The sequence below is a fragment of the Pongo pygmaeus genome, chromosome 20, assembly GCF_028885625.2.
Source record: "Pongo pygmaeus isolate AG05252 chromosome 20, NHGRI_mPonPyg2-v2.0_pri, whole genome shotgun sequence".
Classification (NCBI taxonomy): domain Eukaryota; kingdom Metazoa; phylum Chordata; class Mammalia; order Primates; family Hominidae; genus Pongo; species Pongo pygmaeus.
Window position 1 is genome coordinate 40,979,347 of NC_072393.2, and position 15,313 is coordinate 40,994,659.

At 48.7% G+C, this 15,313-nt stretch overlaps 1 pseudogene; it reads right to left on the bottom strand.

The window, feature by feature from the left end:
- Nucleotides 1–3,853: 3,853 nt before the first annotated feature.
- On the bottom strand, nt 3,854–5,706 carry LOC129019512 (thymidylate synthase-like; annotated as a pseudogene).
- Between the last annotated feature and the right edge of the window lie 9,607 nt (nt 5,707–15,313).

Below are 15,313 nucleotides of genomic sequence, written 5' to 3' on the forward strand. Positions count from 1 at the left end.
AAGGATGCATGCAGTGGCGGTGTTGGAAGGGGAGTTGTTTATCAAAGGGAAATCCAGATACAGGGCTGTTGAGACTTATAGGTGATAAAAATCCTTCTCCTAGGGATATAGCCTCCAGCAAGTTCTCTAAGGGGTCCATGACAACAAACCATTAAGAATTGAATTATGGCTGGGCACGGTGGCTCACACCTGTAATCCCAGCACTTGCTGAGGTGGGCAGATCGCTTGAGGCCAGGAATTTGAGACCAGCTTGGCCAAAATGGTGAAACCCCATCTCTATTAAAAATACACAAAAGTACCTGGGCGTGGTGGTGTGCACCTGTAGACCCAGCTACTCGGGAGGCTGAGGCACAAGAATCACTTGAACCCGGGAGGTGGAGGTTGCAGTGAGCCGAGATTGCGCCACTGCACTCCAGCCTGGGAGACAGAACAAGACTCCGTCTCTAAAAAAAAAAAAAAAAGAACCGAATTATCACTCTTTGTTCTCCCTGAAGCAGTGACTAGGCCTTCCCAAGAGGGCCTGGGGGCTTCCTTCCCCATCAAATAGTTTCTTGGGGTTCCCATTTACTCCAGTGGTCTGCAGATAGTCTTTGATTGCTGAATTCAGATTTCATTTTTTAAAAATATGTAATGGATAAAGAGGTCATTATTTATTAGAGTGAAAAATCAGAAACTACCCAACAACCATCACCAAAGGGATGGGTTGAGTAAATCATGTTATGTCCTTGGACTGAAATGCTCTGTGGCTGTTGTGTGCCTGGTCCCAGCCACCGGGAAGGCTTAGCGGGAGGATTGCTTGAGCCCTGGAGTTCGAGGTTACAGTAAGCTATGTTCACACCTATGAGTAGCCACTGCAGTCCAGCCTGGGCGACACAGCAAAATTCCATCTCTAAATAATAATAATAATAATAGGCTGAGCACGGTGGCTCATGTCTGTAATCCCAGCACTTTGGGATGCCCAGGTGGGAGGATCGCTTGAGCTCCAGAGTTTAAGATCAGCCTGGGCAAATAGCAAGACCTTGTCTCTATAAAAAATTTTAAAAAGCAGGACGCAGTGGCTCAGGCCTGTAATCCCAGCACTTTGGGAGGCTGAGGTGGGAGGACCGCTTGAGCTCTCGAGACCAGCCTGGGCAATGTGGCAAACCCCTGTCTCTACAAAAAATACAAAAATTAGCCAGGTGTGGTGATGCGTGCCTGTGGTCCCAGATACTGGGGAGGCTGAGATGGAAGGGTGGCTTGAGCCCAGGAGGCAGAGGTGGCAGTGAGCCGAGATTGCACCACTGCACTCCAGCCTGGGTGATAGAGCCAGACTCCGTCTCAAAAAAAAAAAAAAAGAAATTAAAAAAATTATCTGGGTATAGTAGTGTGTGCCTGTGGTCCTAGCTTCTTAGGAGGCTAAGATGGAAGGATTGTCTGAGCACAGGAGGTCGAGGCTGCAGTGAGCCGTGATCACACCACCACACTCCAGCCTGGGGAACAGAGCAAGAACTTGCTTCAAATAAATAAATAAATATACATATATATATAATTATAATAATAAATACTTTTTAAAGGAGACGGCTGTATGTGAGTTGATTATAAAAAGATCTCATAATAACTGGAAAGCCCATATGAAGATGTTCATTAGTAAATAAATGGCCATCAGCAGGGCACTGGGTAAATCAGCTATGCTATATCCATCCTCTGCAATACCACATAGCGGTAAAAATAAAAAGAACAAGAACTCCGTTTTAACATGGAAAACGCACTAAGAAATACACAGTAGGAAAAATTGAAAACTATATACAGTACTTTTTTTTTTTTGAGATGGAGTTTCACTCTTTTGCCCAGGCTAGAGTGAAGTGGTGCGATCTTGGCTCACTGCAACCTCCGCCCCCTGGGTTCAAGCAATTCTCTTGCCTCAGGCTCCAAGTAGCTAAGATTATAGGCACCCACCACCATGCGCGGCTAATTTTTGTATTTTTACTAGAGACAGGGCTTCGCCATGTTGACCAGGCTGGTCTGGAACTCCCGACCTCAGGTGATCCACTCACCTCAGTCTCCCAGAATGCTAGGATTACAGGTGTGAGCCACCACACCTGGCCCATATACTACTCTTATTCCTGTAGGGTTGATCAAATGGAGCTTTAGTCTTTTTCTTCCTTAAAAAACTGAGTTAATATTTTTATAATAATGTTTAGAAGAATAGAAGAGAAACTTTGTTGTTTTGCAGAACACTTTTTTTTTTTTTTTTTTTTTTTTTTTGACGGAGTCTCGCTCTGTTGACCAGGCTGAAGTTCAGTGGCACAATTCCGGCTCACTGCAACCTCCGCCTCCTGGGCTCAAGCAATCCTCCCGTCTCAGCCTCCTGAGTAGCTGGGACTACAGGCGCGCACCATCACGCCCTGCTAAAATTTTTTTTTTTTTTTGAGACGGAGTCTCCTTCTGTCGCCCAGGCTGGAGTGCAGTGGCGCGATCTTGGCTCACTGCAAGCTCCGCCTCCCAGGTTCACGCCATTCTTCCGCCTCAGCCTCCCGCGTAGCTGGGACTACAGGCGCCCGCCATCACACCCGGATAATTTTTTGTAGTTTTAGTAGAGACGGGGTTTCACCGTGTTAGCCAGGATGGTCTCGATCTCCTGACCTCGTGATCTGCCCGTCTCGGCCTCCCAAAGTACTGGAATTACAGGCGTGAGCCACCGCGCCCGGCCTGTATTTTTTATAAAAATACAAAAACCGTTCTGCGCCCGGTAGAACACTTCTTTATTATAGCAATATATAAAACAAATATAATTTTAAGCTGGGTGTGGTGGCTCACACCTGTAATCTCAGCACTCTGGGAGGCCAAAACAGGTGGATCACCTGAGGTCAGGAGTTTAAGACAGCCTGGGCAACATGGTGAAACCCCATCTCTACTAAAAATACAAAAAATTAGCCAGGCATGGTGGCGGGTGCCTGAAATCCCAGCTACTAGGAGACTGAGGCATGAGAATTGCTGGAACCTGGAGGGGAAGTCACAGTGAGCTGAGATCATGCCACTGTACTTCAGCTTGGGCGACAAAGTGAGACTCCATCTCAAAAACAAATATATATATATAAATTTATATTATATATAAACTTAATATAAATTTAAATATTCATAACGACACTATACATTATGATTGATGGTGTTATTCCACTCTCTCAAATTTGAGAGAATACCTTGTAGAATTCTTGAAATTCACCAACCTTCTTCATAAAGACACGGGATTGAAATGCATGTGCATGTTTTTGTTAAGAGCATACCAATTTCATTCTCCTCAGTTTTGCTCATAATCTCGGTATTTTCATACTCCCTCAGTGAGTTAACCAAACTCAAGGCCTTTTATTACAGAAAGGGCTAGCACAGTTGTGGTGACGCCCTTAAAAGTTAATATCTTTAAAAGTTAATAACTAATAAGTCAACAACAGATTTTTGACCTAGTTCCCTTTTCCTTTAGAGCAAAAAGAACTTTCACCTGAGCATCCAGCCCAACCCCTAAAGACTGAAAATACCCTTCGAACTCCTTTAAAAGCGCCCTACACAGTGGCTCACGCCTGTAATCCCAGCACTTTGGGAGGCTGAGACGGTTGGATCATGAGGTCAGGAGATCGAGACTCATCCTGGCTAACATGATGAAACCCCATCTCTACTAAAAATACAAAAAATTAGGTGGGCATAGTGGCATGTGCCTGTAGTCCCAGCTACTCGGGAGGCTGAGGCAGGAGAATCGCTTGAACCCGGGAGGCGGAGTTGAGTTGAATCCAGTGAGCCAAGATCGCGCCACTGCACTCCAGCCTGGGTGATGGAGAGAGACTCCTTCTGAAAAACAATAAATAAATAAAACAAAAGTGCCCTAAATAGTCATTTTCATTTTAATAGAGGCAGATTGTACTCTTCCACCTGAAAGTCTTCCGCTTGAAATCATCACTTGTCTCAACTTTCTGAAGGATTTTGAGCTTTGGGAAAGGTCTTGGTTCTCTCTGAAGCTGAATTTTCAGTTTTGCAATGTGACTCAGGTAAACATACACATCTCCCAAAGTATGTGCGAAGTCACCAGGCTTTAGGTCCGTGATGTGCGTGATCACATAAGTGAGCAGGGCGTAGCTGGTGATGTTGAAGGTGCACCCAGGCCCCTGTCTCCTGACCTCTGGTGCAGCTGGCAGGACAGCTCACCGTTCACCACGAAGAACTGGCAGGGGGAGGCCATGCACGGTGGCTCACGCCTGTAATCCCAGCACTTTGGGAGGCTGAGGTGGGCAGATCATCTGAGGTCAGGAGTTTGAGACAAGCCTGGCCAACATGGTGAAACCCCATCTCTACTAAAAATACAAACATTAGCTGGGCGTGGTGGCGGGCACCTGAAATCCCAGCTACTTGGGAGACTGAGGCAGGAGAATCGCTTGAACCTGGGAGGAGGTGGCAGTGAGCCAAGATCGAACCATTGCACTCCAGCCTGGGCAACAAGAACGAAACTCCGTCTCAAAAAAACAAAAACAAAAACAAAAACAAAAAAACAAAAACAGAACTGGCAGAGGGGCATGGCATGGAAGCAGTGTCATCAGAGGAAGATTTTTGGATTCCAAGCACAGATGATGATTTGTCTGTGGTCAGTGTTGGTTTGTTCTTTTCCTTTCTTCTTTTTTTTTTTTTTTTTTTTTTTTTTTTGAGACAGAGTCTCGCTGTCTCCCAGGCTGGAGCGCAGTGGCATGATTTTGGCTCACTGCAACCTCCACCTCCCAGGTTCAAGCGATTCTCCTGCCTCAGCCTCCCAAATAGCTGGGATTTACAGGTGCTCCCAACATGCCTGTTTTTTTGTTTTTGTTTTTGTTTTCTGAGACAGAGTTTCGCTCTTGTCGCCCAGGCAAGAATGCAATGGCGAGATCTTGGCTCACCGCAACCTCTGTCTCCCAGTTTCAAGATACTCTCCTGCCTCACCCTCCCGAGTAGCTGGGATTACAGGCATGCACCACGATGCCCGGCTAATTTTGTATTTTTAGTATAGACAGGGTTTCTCCATGTTGGTCAGGCTGGTCTTGAACTCCTGACCTCAGGGGATCCACCCACCTTGACCTCCCAAAGTGCTGGGATTACCGGCATGAGCCACCGCACCCAGCCCCTGGCTAATTTTTGTATTTTTAGTAGAGATGAGGTTTCCCCGTGTTGGCCAGGCTGGTCTCAAACTCCTGACCTCAAGTGATCCACCTGCGTCGGCCTCCCAGAGTGCTGCGATTATGCCTTCTGTTGATGATGTCAATCACTTTTTGCGATTGGTCAACTCCTTGATCTGAATAATCTGAATCCATATCTTCATATTCTGCCCAAAATGCCTCCACTGGAAGCCATAAACTGGGCCCAAGTCCCCTTCTTCCCAGTGGAGAATCCCAAGTTGTCCAAAAAGGGCTCCACTGCCTCATCTCACATTTTCACTCCCTTGGAAGACAGTTCTTTAGCATGTGTGGATCCCTTGATAAACGACAGCAACTCCTCCAAAACACTGTGGTTGTCAGCAGAGGAAACTCACTTCTCAGGCTGCAGTGGGACTGCCTGCCTGCCTGCCTAACGAAAACGAAAACAGCGGCGGTGGGGAGCAGGTGCCCTGGGGGCGTCCTTCCTGCAGCAGCAGCAGACGGTGTGCTCCACTTGCCTCAGGTACTGCAGGTCCCCGTGGGGCAGACAAGGCTCAGCATCCTGCTCCTGCGCGGCAGGACAGAGGCAGTGAGGAGACAAGGTTAGAGACCGGGTTTCACCATGTTAGCCAGGCTGGTCTCAAACTCCTGACCTCGTGATCTGCCCGCCTCGGCCTACCAAAGTGCTGAGATTACAGGCGTGAGCCACCACACCCGGCCCCAAATTCATAAACTTTCTTAAAACACTGTGAGATTTTTTGCAATTTGTTTTAGCTCATCCACTATCGTTAGTGTATTTTATGTGTGGCTGAAGATAATTCTTCTTCTTCTAATGTGGCCCAGGGAAGCCAAAAGATTGGACATCCCCTTTGGGAGGCCGAGGCAGGTGGATCACGAGGTCAGGAGTTCGAGACCATCCTGGCTAACATGGTGAAATCCTGTCTCTACTAAAAATACAAAAAAATTAGCCAGGTGTGTTGGCGGGCACCTGTAGTCCCAGCTACTCGGGAGGCTGAGGCAGGAGAATGGCGTGCACCCGGGAGGCAGAGCTTGCAGTGAGCCGAGATGGCACCACTGTACTCCAGCCTTGGTGACAGAGCGAGACTCCATCTCAAAAAAAAAAAAAAAAAAAGATTGGACATCCCTGCTTTACAACTTGGCTTCTTCACCCAATCATAGATTGTGGTTATCTTTCCAACTTGGTGAATATGAATTCACTTTACTTTTTTATTTTTTTGAGATGGAGCTTCGCTCTTGTCACCCAGGCTGGAGTGCAATGAATGGCACAATCTTGGTTCACTGCAACCTCTGCCTCCCAGGTTCAAGCGATTCTCCTCCCTCAGCCTCCTGAGTAGCTGGGATTACAGGTGCACACTGACACGCCCAGCTAATTTTTGTATTTTTAGTAGAGACGGAGTTTCACCATTTTGGCCAGGCTGGTCTCAAACTCCTGACCTCACGTGATCCACCCACTTTGGCTTCCCAAAGTACTGGGATTACAGGCGTGAGCCACTGCTCCTGGCCCAGTTTTTTGTTTTGTTTTGTTTTGTTTTGTTTTGTTTTGAACTATTGTTACAGATCATCATGATCTGTTTGTTGTTCAGTTAATAAGGCAAGGAGCAAAACATTGTGCCAAAGTGGTCTCATTTTTATAAAAATTATATCTACATATTTACCATTAAGAACTCCTTTGTTTTATTTTAGTTTAGTTTTTTTGAGACAGGATGTCCTGTCACCCAGGCTGGGGTGCAGTGCCATGATCTCAGCTCACTGCAGCCTTGACCTCCCAGGCTCAGGCAGTCCTCCTACCTCAGCCTCCTGAGGAGCTGGGGCCACAGGCGTCTGCCACTATGTCCAGCTAAATTTTTTTTTTATTTTTTGTAGAGATGATGTCTGTGTTGCCCAGGCTAGTCTTAAACTCCTGGGCTCAAGCGATCCTTCCACCTCAGGCTCCCAAAGTGCTGGGATTACAGGCATGAGCCACCACGCCTGGCCTCATCTATTACTTTTTCTTTTCTTTTCTTTTCTTTTCCTTTTCTTTTCTTTTTCTTTTTCTTTTTCTTTTTCTTTTTTTTGAGACAGGATCTCACTCTGTGGCCCAGACTGGAGTGCAGTGGTGCGATCTCGGCTCACCACCACAACCTGCATCCCACAAGGCTCAAATGATTCTCCTGCCTCAGCCTCCCGAGTAGCTGGGATTACAGGCGCACACCACTACAGCCTGGCTAATTTTTGTATTTCTAGTAGAGACAGGGTTTCACCATGTTGGCCAGGCTGGTCTTGAACTCCTGACCTCAAATGATCCACCTGCCTTGGCCTCCCAAAGTGCTGGGATTACAGGCATGAGCCACGACACCCAGCCCTATTACTTTTCAATAACAAAAATTAATAAAGGGATTTCTAAAATACTGAACAGTATATGGCTTTACTTTTCAAACTGGAATTCTTATATTTTTAAATTTTAATTTTATCTATTTACTTATTTATTTATTTATTTTGAGATGGAGCCTCATTCTGTTGCCCAGGCTGGAGTGCAATGGGGTGATCTCAGCTCACTGCAAACTCCGCCACCCAGGTTCAAGCGATTCTCCCACCTCAACCTCCTGAGTAGCTGGGATTACAGGCACCCGACTAATTTTTGTATTTTTGTAGAGGCGGGGTTTCACCATGTTGGCCAGACTGGTCTTGAACTCCTGACCACAGGTGGTCTGCCCTCCTTGGCCTCCCAAAGGGCTGAGATTTCAGGTGCGAGCCACTGCACCTGGCCTCAAACCAGAATTTTTAAAACGCCACTTATATGGGATATACACACTGGATTTTCCCACACAAGAGCCCCTCCAGGTTGACTTCCCTAACTGGCTTTTCAGCAGGCCCTGGAAAGCTTCTCGCCCCACCCTAGACACATATTGGAACAGCTTGTAAACATGTCAAGGAAACGGGGGATTCCATCCTCATCTGCTCATAAAGTCAGGTGTCCTCAGCCAGGCACGGTGACTCAAGCCTGTAATCTCAGCACTTTGGGAGGCTGAGGTAGGCGGATCACTTGAGGTCAGGAGTTTGAGACCAGCCTGACCAACATGGTGAAACCCCATCTCTACTAAAAAATACAAAAATTAGCCAGGCGTGGTGGCGGGTGCCTGTAATCCCAGCTACCCGGGAGGCTGAGGCAGGAGAATCACTTGAACCTGGGAGGCAGAGGCTGCAGTGGGCCAAGATCGCGCCATTGCACTCCAGCCCAGGCCACAGAATGAGACTCTTTCTCAAAAAAAAAAAAAAAGAAAAGAAAGTCAGATGTCCTCACCAGCAAGTTGATGGTAACTTAGTTGATGGTGATTGGAATTCTCTGAGAGAAGCAGAGACAGCACTGACTTCTCAAAAGGCCCACCACACTGAGCCTCAATGTGCCCCTCTATAAAATGAGAGTTGTAACAGTCCCTATCTCATAGCATAGGGCCCTGTTCTTTTTTCTTTCTTTCTTTGTTTTTTTGAGACAGTGTCTCACTCTGTTGCCCAGGCTAGAGTGCAGTGGTGCAATCACAGCTTACTGCAGCCTCAACCTCCCAGACTCAAGTGATCCTCCTGCCTCTGCCTCCCAAGTAGCTGAAACCATAGGCATGTGGCACCACAGCTGGCTATTTTTTATTATTTGTAGAAGCAACAAGGTCTCACTACGTTGCCCTAGATGGTCTTGAACTCCTGGCCTCAAACGATCTTTCTGCCTCGGCCTCTCAAAGCACTAGGATTGTAGGCATGCACCACCACACCCAGCCTCCTATTCTAAGAGCTCGGGAAACGGTGGACTTTCTAATTATGAATCAGGAATATTCTTGATCCTGTATAATCAGAACCAAATGCAGAAATAAACTTCCTGCTGAGGCTGCAATCGTCTCCAGTGAACCTCAATGTCAAGTGTTTGGGGCACTACCCATCCTCAACACTCACCAAAGGGACCCTCATATATGCATTTATAAAAATTAGGCTGGGCGCGGTGGCTCACGCCTATAATCCCAGCACTTTGGGAGGTCGAGTCGGGCGGATCACGAGGTCAGGAGGTTGAGACCATCTTGGCTAACACAGTGAAACCCCGTCTCTACTAAAAATACAAAAAAAAAAAAAAAAAAAATTAGCTGGGTGTGGTGGTGAGTGCCTGTATGTAGTCCCAGCTACTCAGGAGGCTGAAGTGAGAGAATGGCGTGAACCCGGGAGGCGCCACCGCACTCCAGCCTGGGTAGCAGAGCAAGACTCCATCTTAAAAAAAAAAAAAAAAAAAAATTAGCTAGGTGTGGTGGTGGGCACCTGTAGTCCCAGCTACTTGGGAGGCTAAGGCAGGAGAATTGCTCGAACCCAAGAGGTGGAGATTGCAGTGATCCAAGATCGCACCACTGCACTCCAGCCTGGGCGACAGAGCGAGACTCCATCTCAAAAAAAAAAAAAAGAAAAAAAAAGTCACACTTGAAAATGCTTGGTGCGGCCAGGCATGGTGGCTCATGCCTGTAATCCCAGAATTTTGAGAGGCCGAGGCGGGCGGATCACGAGGTCAGGAGTTCGAGACCAGCCTAACCAACATGGTGAAACCCCATCTCTACTAAAAATACAAAAATTAGCCGGGCGTGGTGGTGTGTGCCTGTAATCTCAGCTACTTGGGAGGCTGAGGCGGGAGCATTGCTTGAACCCGGGAGGCAGAGGTTGTGGTGAGCTGAGATCGTGCCATTGCACTCCAGCCTGGGCAACAAGAGCGAAACTCTGTCTCAAAAAAAAAAAAAAAGAAAGAAAAGAAAATGCTTGGTGCTTTTACTGTGAGATGATGAGCTCATGAACTCAGCATATGTTAGCGTGAATATGATGCTTCTGGCTGAGGCCGGGTGCAGTGGCTCATGCCTCTAATCCCAGCACTTTGAGCAGCCCAGGCGGGTAGATCACGAGGTCAGGAGTTCAAAACCAGCCTGGTCAATATGGTGAAACCCCGTCTCTACTAAAAAATACAAAAATTAGCTGGGTGTGGTAGCGTGTGCCTGTAGTCTCAGCTGTGCAGGAGGCTGAGGCAGGAGAATCCCTTGAACCCAGGAGGTGGAGGTTGCAGTGAGCCAAGATCATGCCACTGCACTCCAGCCTGGGCGACAGAGCAAGACTAAGTCTCAAAAACAAAACAAAACAAAGAATGTTTGTGGAGTTGATGCCAATTGATACGCATAAAATCAGTTTTTTCCTTTATTATTATTATTTATTTTTTGAGATGGAGCCTTGCACTGTTGCCCAGACTGGAGTGCAGTAGTGCCATCTCGGCTCATTGCAACCTCCACCTCCCGGGTTCAAGTGATTCTCCTGCCTCAGCCTCCCAAGTAGTTGGGATTACAGGCACCCGCCACCATGCCCAGCTAATTTTTTGTATTTTTAGTAGATATGGGGTTTCACTATGTTGGTCAAGCTGGTCTCAAACTCCTGACCTCACGATCCACCCACCTTGTTCTCCCAAAGTGCTGGGATTAAAGGCATGAGCCACCACACCCAGCCTATTATATATTTTTTTAGGACAGGGTCCCATTCTGTCACTCAGGCTGGAGTGCAATGGTAGGATCATGACTCACTGCAGCCTCAACCTCCCAGACTCAAGCGATCCTCCTGCCTCAGCCTCCCAAGTAGCTGGGACTACAGGTGCATACCACTATAACTGGCTAATTTTTAAATTTTTGTAAAAGAGACGGAATCTTGCTGTATTGCCCAGGCTGATCTCAAACTCCTAGGCTCAAGTGATTCTCCTACCTCGACTTCTCAAAGTGCGGGGATTATAGGCATGAGCCATTGTGCCCAGCTAGTTTTTTCGTTTAAAAACCACACTGCTGACCAGGCGCAGTGGCTCATGCCTGTAATCCCAGCACTTTGGGAGGCCTAGGCAGGAGGATTACCTGAGGTCAGGAGTTCAACACCAGCCTGGCCAACATGGTGAAACCCCGTCTATACTAAAAGTACAAAAAAATTAGCTGGGTGTAGTGGTGCACACCTGTAATCCCAACTACCCAGGAGCTGAGGCACGAAAATCCCTTGAACCCGGGAGGTGGAGGTTGCAGTGAGCTGAGATCATGCCACTGCACTCCAGCCTGGCCGACAGAGCGAGACTCTGTCTCAAAAAAAAAAAAAACAACAAAAAAAAAAACACTGCAAAATAATTTAATGGCATGAAAAAAATACTTGGGAAATTGTGACATGAGAAAAACAGATTACAATATAGCATGCCAAGTATGATTCCTTCTCTGATAAAAATATAAATATGTGCATGTTTGCATTTTTTTAAAGAAAGTCTTCCAAAGGTTATTGAGGAACAAGACACATTCGCAGGGGATTTTTATTTCATTCCTTGGGCATTTTGGTATTTTGCAAATGCTTTATGATGATTATTGCCTTTGTCCTCTAACAAAAAATCAAGAAATATATCTTAGTTAAAATGTCACTGCTGGACATAAAATGTACATTGAGAAGAGAATTATCCTACTAAACATTTTCAAACTTTATCTGAGCAGTTAATGTGTCCGGAATTGGTGGGTTCTTGGTCTCAATGACTTCAAGAATGAAGCCGCGGACCCTCGCGGTGAGTGTTACAGCTCTTAAGGTGGCGCGTCTGGAGTTTGTTCCTTTTGATGTTCGGATGTGTCCGGAGTTTCTTCCTTCTGGTGGGTTCGTGGTCTCACCGGCTCAGGCAGGAGTAAAGCTGCAGACCTTCAGGGTGAGTATTACAGCTCGTAAAGGCAGTGTGGACCCAAAGAGTGAACAGCAGCAGGATTTATTGCAAAGAGCGAAAGAACAAAACTTCCACAGTGGGAAAGGGAACCCAAGTGGGTTGCCACTGCGAGCTGGGGCAGCCTGCTTTTATTCTCTTATCTGGCCCCACCCACATCCTGCTGATTGGTCCATTTTACAGAGAGCGGAGTGGTCTGTTTTGACAGGGTGCTGATTGGTGCGTTTACAATCCCTGAGCTAGACACAAAGGTTCTCCACGTCCCCACTAGATTAGCTAGATACAGAGTGTCCACACAAAGGTTCTCCAAGTCCCCACCAGAGTAGCTAGATACAGAGTGTCGATTGGTGCATTCACAAACCCTGAGCTAGACACAGGGTGCTGATTGGTGTGTTTACAAACCTTGAGCTAAATACAGAGTGCTGATTGGTGTATTTACAATCCCTGAGCTAGACATAAATGTTCTCCACGTCCCCACCAGACTCAGGAGCCCAGCTGGCTTCACCCAGTGGATCCCGCACGGGGGCTGCCGGTGGAGCTGCCTGCCAGTCCCTCGCAGTGCACCCGCACTGCTCAACCCTTGGGTGGTCGATGGGACTGGGTGCTGTGGAGCAGGGGTGGCGCTCGTCGGGGAGGCTCAGGCCGCACAGGAGCCCACGGGGTACGGGGGAGGCTCAGGCATGGCGGGCTGCAGGTCCCGAGCCCTGCCCCGCGGGAAGGCAGCTAAGGCCCGGCGAGAAATTGAGCACTGCAGCTGCTGGCCCAGGTGCTAAGCCCCTCACTGCCTGGGGCCGGCGGGGCCGGCGGGGCCGGCCGGCCGCTCCGAGCGCGGGATCTGCCGAGCCCATGCCCACCCGGAACTCGCGCTGGCCCGCAAGCACCGTGTGCAGCCCAGGTTCCCGCCCGCGCCTCTCCCTCCACACCTCCCCGCAAGCTGAGGGAGCCGGCTCCGGCCTTGGCCAGCCCAGAAAGGGGCTCCCACAGTGCAGTGGCGGGCTGAAGGGCTCCTCAAGTGCTGCCAAAGTGGGAGCCCAGGCAGAGGAGGCGCCGAGAGTGAGCGAGGGCTGTGAGGACTGCCAGCACGCTGTCACCTCTCATTAAGACAGGTCAGGGCTGGGCACAGTGGCTCACGCCTGTAATCGCAGCATTTTGGCAGCTGAGGCAGGAGGATTGCTTGAGGCCGGGATTTCCAGACCAGCCTGGCCAACATAGTGAGACCTCATCTCTCCAGAAAATTTAAAAATTAGCTGGGCATAGTGGTGCGCACTTGTAGTACCCGCTACTCGGGAGGCTGAGGTGGGAAGATCGCTTGAACCCAGGAGGTAGGGGCTGTAGTGAGCTGTGATGGTGCCACTGCATTCCAGCCTGGGCAATAGCAAGACCCTGTCTCAATAATAATAATAATAGGCCAGGACTTGCCAGATGGGGGGCTGGGGTTTGACCTGACCTCTGACCTCTGGGCAGTGAGGTAGGCAGGCCGCCATCTCTGACCCACATCTGCCACTTGGCTTTTGGGCTCCATCTGACCATATACGTGCAGTGTGGCTCAGTCAGACTGGCAGCAGCGTGGCCTCACCCAGGCGGGCCTGCCTGCAGGACAGGTTTGTCCGCCCAGCCCCCAAACTCAGAGGCCGGCTCCTGTAGGTAAGAGGGAAGCAAAGAGGTCAGGGCTAGGTCAGGGCCCGGACACCTTGAGGGACAGGCAGCCATTTGATGGCTGTTCCCCCCACACCCCAGGTGACTGCATCCCTCCTCGGCCTCTAACCCTCCACGGCTCTCCAGCGCCCTCCTCACCTCGCACTGAGGGGCCCATGTGGCTTGGCCCCTTGCCACCTCTCCAGGTATCTCTCTCTCTCTCTCTCTGTCTCTCTCTTGCTCCACTGAGCCGAGCTCTCTCTCACCATCTGAGGTCACAGAACGGAAATAAGAAACTGTGTTATACAGCAATCAAGCCAGGCACATGCCTCTGACTACATCCACTTTTGCTTACACTCCTTCTATGAGGGCAAGTTGGTTCTTTTTTTTTTTTTAACCAAAATGTAAAAACCCACACCGCTGCCCTTTCCTCAGGCGTCCCACGCTCACCGATTCCTCCTCTCTGGTCACCGCGTCCTTGGCTGGTGTTAGAAAAATGGCTACAAGCTTCCCGGGAATCAGATAATAAAGCTTGCAGGAACTCTTCCCAGATTTAAAAGAGCTTAATAAATAAATAAATAAAGCTTACCTTCTACAGGGGAAAATAGATAAAACCAATAAGAAAAACACATGTCAGAGGCTAATAAGTGCTAAGGAGAAAAATAAAAGAATGAAAGACAAAAGAAAAACCTAGCCACGGTGGTGTGCGGTGGCTCACGCCTGTAATCCCAGCACTTTAGGAGGCCAAGGCGGGAGGAACGCTTGAGGAGTTCGAGACCAGCGTAGGTTACATAGTGAGACCCTGTCTCTACGAAACAATAAAAAAAATTTAAAAAATCGCTGGCCATGGTGGCAAGCACCTGCATCACAGCTGCTCAGGAAGCTGAGGCAGGAAGATCACTTGAGTATGGGAGGTCGTCGCTGAAGTGAGCCAAGATGGCACCACTGACTCTGTCAGCCCAGGTAACAGTCTCAAAAAAAAAAAAAAGATGACTGGGCATGGTGGTTCACACTTGTAATCCCAGCACTTTGGGAGGCTGAGGCAGGCAGATCACCTGAGGTCAGGAGTTCGAGACCAGCCTGCCTAACATAGCGAAACTCTGTCTCCACTAAAAATACAAAAATTAGCTAGATGTGGGGGCATGTGCCTGTAATCCCAGCTACTCAGGAGGCTGAGATAGAAGAATCACTTGAACCTGGGAGGTGGATGTTGTAGTGAGCCAAGATCGTGCCACTGCACTCCAGCCTGGGTGGCAGAGCAAGACTCCATCTCAAAAAACAAAAACAAAATGAAACAAAGCAAAAAACGGTGAGAGGGCCTGGTGCCCCCTCTGGAATGTTTTTCATTGTCTAGGTTTGACACTGTGCTGTGCTATCACCATGTGTGGGGCCGGGGAAAGTGCGGATTCCGGGGCACACGCCTGCCCTTGGAGCAGGGGTGGAGTCAGCTCCATCTATAGGGTCTGGCCTGGGAGCAGGGAGAGGGTACTTGCCCAGAGCAGGCTCAGACCCTGAGCCTGAGCCTAGGGAAGGGTGAGCCAGCCGTGAGGGCAAATGGACCACAATCCCCCCTCCCCATCAACCTTCACCAGCGATTCCTGGATAAATGACAGAGACAGCACTGAGAATTCCATGGTAGTCGTTATTATTACTATTGTTTTATTAGTAGCAGGGGCCCCATCACTCACCTGTGGGTTATCAATTTATTACCTCTCAGTTCCATTTGTCATCTGTTGCCAGGTTAGGCTTTGTCAATAGAGGGCGCTGGAGAGCCACTGAGGAGCCAGGGCCCCTCTGCCTCACTCTGGGGCTTTGTGTTCTT